This window comes from Geospiza fortis, unplaced genomic scaffold (assembly GCF_000277835.1).
Source record: "Geospiza fortis unplaced genomic scaffold, GeoFor_1.0 scaffold23, whole genome shotgun sequence".
Taxonomy (NCBI): domain Eukaryota; kingdom Metazoa; phylum Chordata; class Aves; order Passeriformes; family Thraupidae; genus Geospiza; species Geospiza fortis.
Window position 1 is genome coordinate 10,614,486 of NW_005054303.1, and position 5,837 is coordinate 10,620,322.

The 5,837-nt window shown below is 53.1% G+C and overlaps 1 long non-coding RNA gene across 1 annotated transcript in view; it reads right to left on the bottom strand.

Annotated features, from left to right (window-relative positions):
• Positions 1 to 5,837, bottom strand: part of LOC102040594 — a 7,795-nt gene extending 1,958 nt beyond the window's left edge. Inside the window, exons 1-2 of the long non-coding RNA XR_265262.3 lie at positions 5,769 to 5,837; positions 4,451 to 4,573 (exon numbers count right to left, since the gene is read on the bottom strand). This is a non-coding gene — a long non-coding RNA (uncharacterized LOC102040594). The remainder of the gene's footprint in view (positions 1 to 4,450; positions 4,574 to 5,768) is intronic.

Genomic DNA, 5,837 nt, shown 5'->3' on the forward strand with positions numbered 1-5,837 from the left:
GGGAAAGAGAGTATCCAGAGACACTTCACAGAATAACCCAAAGTCAGGTCCTATGGAAAATATTTTCTTCCCCAGGTTGGGGGCATTATGGGAGCATTTGAAAATTCGATTTTCTGAAGAAATAAAGGATTTGGTTCCCTGACACAAGAGAAAAGCAATAATGTATTGCACAACCAGAACACAGACCCCGTGTTGCTGGAAGGATCCGTCCATGGGGCATGAGGCGCTCCTTGAGCCTCAGCTGCTGCTGGGGGTGCTGAGATACCCACACAACCATCCCAGGCACTGACAGCATCTCTCCTTCACTGGCAGGAGGGAGCAATGTGTCCTCCCTTCCTTCCTCTGCACCAAAATCCCACAAGAAGGGGCTGAAGAATAAATCCCTTCAGTGAGAGGATTCTTGCATTTTCTCACTGAATTTTAAGTCTGTGAGGATGGAGGTTTTTCATGAAGGATTCTGCAGGTCTGTGCAGAAAACTGACTGGTAGAGTCGCCAGTCAGTGACTCCTATTTTGTAGTCACAAAACCCCCTAGGGGTTTTGACACCCTATTTGGAGTCAAGACCCCTCAGCCCTGCTCTGGGGCCCATGAGGACATGGATTGCACTTCAGAGCAGCATTTCTCCAGGAGAGGGACTATTGCTCTTACAGTGGGATCACACTGCCAAGGCTGTCAAGGTTCCAGTTCCCTGGACCATCACACTCATCAGAGATGCTCCCAGCACCCAGCTCAGCTCTCAAGGGCAAGGGCAGGGCTGTGGTCTTCACCACTCCACTGGCACAGCTGCAAACACAGCTTTAAATTCATGTGCAGCAACCTCCTCTGCTTGCAGGTTTCATTCCAATATTTGAGTTACCCCAGAGCCTGGGCAGCCTGGATATTTAATTACTCAGATATCGTGTTCTCCTAGGTGGAAACCCCACTGTGCTCTGTTATCTGAGCACAACAACAAATGCATTCATCTCCCAGTGCCACGGGATGGGAGAGCATTACATCTTTCCTCACACTGCTCTGAGGAAGACAAAGGTACAGACAGAAGAAGTGGCATTCCCACAGCCACCCAGGCTGTCAGGGCTGGGAAAGGAGCCAAAGCCAGCACACAGGTAGATCCCTTCCCTCAAACCAAACCTCTAAATGCTAAAACACACTCCCTAGTGCTTTTCAGGGAAAAGGCTGGAAGCACAGCCCTATCACTGCCTGTGTGCAGAGGAAGCAGAAAATCACCCTGAGTGCAGGGGCAGCACAGACAACCACAGCATGCAGAGCATCTCAGCTCAACCCCAGCTCCATGCAAAACTCTCCCTTGCTGGTCCAGACCATGAGAATTCCTCTCCCTGCCCCAGAGATGGAGGGTGATGTGAAATTCAGCATCCCCAGAGCACAGCTGGTGCTGGAGACATCAGGGAGCCAGGACATGGGAAGGAGCTCTAGCAGCCTGTGGCTGGGAGGGAAGGAGGACTGTGGGTTTGCACATGCCACGGGCTGGAGGCTGGTGCTGGCTGGCAGGAGCAGACAGAAAAATGGTATTTTGCTGAGAGACACACATGACCATCCTGGCAGTGGGTTCATTGAGCACCCAGCTGGCATCCCCTTTCTGGGGTTATGTTCAGCATCAGCCTGGGACACACCCTTGGTTGGCTGAATTTAAATTCCTAAATAATGCTTGGCCGAATTTAAATTCCTTACATCAGCTAAAGCAGCAAAGTTGTCACGACCCCTCACCCCAACACCCACAACTCAGTTTAGGAGCAAGGAAGGGAAACGACCAAGCAAACACCAAGAGCATCTCTAGGCTGTAAGTTTGGCTTGAAATGTGTTCCCAGTTTTAAATGAAGGACTACATTTGAGGAGCAAAGTCGCCCCAAGCTGCTCAACACCACGCCATCTGTCAGCAAATCCCAGCAGCTCCAAATCTGCAGAGCTTGGAGCACCCACTTCCCCAGCTCAGCAGCTCCCAGGGGCTGTCACAGGTGGCTCAGCTCGGCTCCCCGGGAGGGAAGGGGTGCTGCCTGCACACCTGCAGGGCGAGACAGTGAGCTGGAGGCACCCAAATCCCATCCCAGGGCTGCTCTAGAGAAGTTCAGGGTCTGCTCTTGTGATCAGTGCAGCTGCCATCCCACCACCACTCATTTCATCACCATCACCTTTCATGGCTGCTGCTGGTGCCCACACATCTGTCTGCAGGTTGAGGGGAACAAGAGCACCAGCTGTGCCCTTGCACTGTGCCCTCAACACCAGCAGCGATGCTGGAGCCCTCCAGGGACCCCTCTCCATGCAGGAGGCTCTCAAGGACCCAGCCTTTCTCCAACCCTCACTGGAATTCAGCTCTCCATGGCTCTGAGCGTGCCTGGGAGCTGCTTGGCTGGGGTTACAGCCGCCCGGGGCTGTAGTAATGCCGCAGTGAATCAGACCCTTGGCGTTTTGTTTAAATATAAACACATTGAATCAGTGCTTTTTGTGTAGAAGGCTATTCTCGCCAGCCAAGTGTTTTGACAGCTCCAGCGAGGTGCTGTGAGTCACTGCCTCTGCCTCACTCAAGCTCAGAGACAGATACATCTTAATCACATTACGTTTTCTCCAGCGCTACACCACAAGTCAAGGCACGGGGCCAAAACCTCCCCACGGGGACCAAGCAGCACAGCGCTGAGTCCCGAGCCTGAGCTTTGTCCTTCCAGCCGGGATGGAAGGGTCGGGAAAGCGCATCCAGCATCCCGGCAGCGCTCAGCCCCGAGCCCTCCGCTGCTCCCCGAGGGCTCGCTGCAATTTGCACCGGCGGGCGGTGCTGGGGGCTCGGCAGCCCCAGGGATGCTCGGTGTTTGCATCCCGCCGGTGCCTGCTCGGAATGCAGGGCGCATCGGCTGGGGCTGCCATTAGCGCTAATGGGGGTTCGGAATAGAAATCCCACGCGCGGCAGTGGGGGAATAGACGCCTCTGTCTCAGGCTGGGAGCTCTCAGGGTCAGCCTCGCAAGGGTTTTAATTGTACTTTCAACAGAGCAAAATGTGTCCGTTCCTGTTTGTTTCTCCGGGAATGATTGTGGTGCTCTGTGGTGTGGTACTCGCAGAGTTATTAGGCATGTTTGGACAGAGGGCTGTCTTATCTAAATTGGGTCGGAAATAGATTTATATCGTGGCAACTTCCCGTTTGAACTGCAAATTGCAGCAAAGTCACTTCACCTGCGCTCCCGCATCGCCCCGGTGACAGCAGCCCCTCCTCGGCACGAATTAATGCCGGGCGATTTCCACGGGGCTGCAGCCTCCCGAGACAGGAGCTAAGACAGAGTTTAAAAAATGATTAAACATCCAGGAAAAAACACCTGAGCTTGTGCCTTTGCATCTCAAACAACAGAGAGGGATCTGCAAGCCCCGCCACAGAACTTGTTACGTGAGCCCTTGGGAGCATCCCCTCACCTGCCTGCTCCTGCACCTCCCCTGCCTTTCCTCGGCAAGAAAATTCCTCCCTGCCTGCTCAGCGCTGCAGAGAAAGGGCTCGTCCCAATCGATGCTGTTTGGTTGTTGATGCAGACACCTGCAGGGGGTGAGCACGGAGCCGGCCCCGCCGGGCTGGTGACTCAAATGTGCCGCTGCCCTGCAGGTTCCTATCGCAGCCCGAAGGAGAGCGATCAATATGCGAGCTACGGCTGCCTGAGCCGGAGACCTTCGCTGAGCATCCCTTGCGAGCTCAAACACAAAACCTGAGGTTTCTGAGCACACAGAAACCGGCCTTTATCATCAGCGGGAGACGTGACTTTGACAAGCAGGACGCATCATCATGTCCTTGCTTCTGCTGTCAAAGTGCGGTGATAAACTCCCCCGTCCCCAACCTTCAGAGCACTCGCAATTAGGGGGTGCTCAGCTGAAACGTGCTCCCGCTTTCACATGCTCTGCTGCTGCTTTTCTCCTCTCCTAGGGCAGCACAAGCAGCTGGTCCCACTGTGAGATTCCCAGCTGATCATGCAAAGCTACCAGACCACGGGCAGATGAAACATGTGGATTGAAAACACATGCCAGCCCCGGGATTTCACACGGCTGCCAATCCATGGCAGCCCTTCTAGAATATCGAGCCCCTCTAGAATATCGAGCCTTATCAGCCAGAGCAAGCCCCCTTTCATTGCCTCACGGGGAGCTGGGGACCCGCAGCCGCACTCCTGTCTGCTGGCTTTGCACTTTAAAACCGCCTTTTAGTTCGCTGATTGCTCTGCAGACCTGCCTAATTGCAGATTCTCCCTGGGCACACATGTGTACAAGGCACAAGCATCTGAACGGCTCTCGTGAGGGCATGAAGGCATGAGACTTAATGGCTGAGTGACTATTCCTGTCTCCCTCCTCGGAGTCCCACTGCTTTTCCCAATAGAATAAAATAACAATTCCAGGTTCGCCCCCTTTTGACATTAATCCCGTAAATTCCCTCACTCCGCCCAAGCAGCTGAAGTTTGCAAACTTGTTCGTTACCTGAGGGTGCGGAGTCAGTCTGCAAAGGGTCGTTCTGGGGTAATCTCAGCAGTTCTGGTAAGATTTCCCCCTCGCACGGGCTCAGCGAGCATTTCTGGCAGCACGGCACTGCTGAAGGGTCACCTGCCGTGGTGGATCAAGGAGAAACACTCAGGTGGCAAAATCAGGACAAACACGGCGAGCAGCTGGACCACAAGAGGACAAAGTGCTATTTCAGCATCCCCACAGGGCTTAGTAACAGGGATAAATAAGAGTTCTGATGTTACACCCAATTCTCTAACTTTGACCTTGTTTTCTGGAGCCCCTTTCACACATCAGGAAAGCAGATAAAACATTAAAGAAAGAAAAAAAAAACATTTCGGTCTCTCAGTGGTGTAGCTATAATCCATTCAGAGCAAATGCTGCAAAAATACAGCTTGCTCCTCTAAATATCCGGATGTTTCTGGAGCTAGAACATTAATTCTGCCCCAATCACCTCTTAAAATGGCACATTATTTTCTCCATTAATTCTTGTCAACCTCAGAGGAAAGCTAAAGGGCTGCTATTAAAACCATGCCATTATTTTGAGTAGCAGCATTAATTCTCTATCATACACGCTCACACTGCCTGCAGAGCAGTACAGGTCTGGGGAAAGTCAGATTCCCATTTCTCTTTAACAGGGTGCACAGTTCAGAGTTTGCCTGACATACATTTTCCAGGCTGATGCCTTGCCTTCTGGGTGAAGTATTTGGCATGCTGTAGTAAGAACATCTCCCACTCTCATGGGGAAAAACCATCACAGATACATGTGTATACCTAAACTCTGCACTTTTACAGGTGTGTGCCAGAGACACTCAGAGTTTTTGAGCGCATGAACGAAATTAGGCATGTCTAAATGCTGCGAGAGAGAAAGGAAAGGAGAGCCGGTTTGTGTGTGTACCCGTGTCTCGCAGCTATAAGACAACTAAATTTAGACAGTTGTGTCATCCCAGAGGATGACAGCATTAACAGGCGATGGAAAGAGGAGCTATGGCTACTTTGCAGAGTTCAGCTCTGACCGTAAAGAGAGGACTCTGATGGAAATGACCTTTTCTGGAGTCCGGCAGAGCAGCAGCACCTCTGCCCGTGGCACTGCGGGACGCGCGGAGCCTCCCCCTCGGCTCTTCCCTCTCCCGCGCTGCAGCAAAGCCACGAGAGCTCCCAAACAAACGCAAAACTTCCTCTCCACGCCAGCAGCCACCTGCCAAACCCTTCGGAGCAGATCCCACCAGCAAAGCCCCGCAGCACCTCTCTGACACGGCAACCCCACAGCTCGCTGTCCCCGGGCGGTGCCACTCACCCAGCGAGCCCCGGCTCCAGAGGGAGGGAGGGCTGCTCCGTCCTTCCCTCGCTGCTCCTGGAGGAGGTG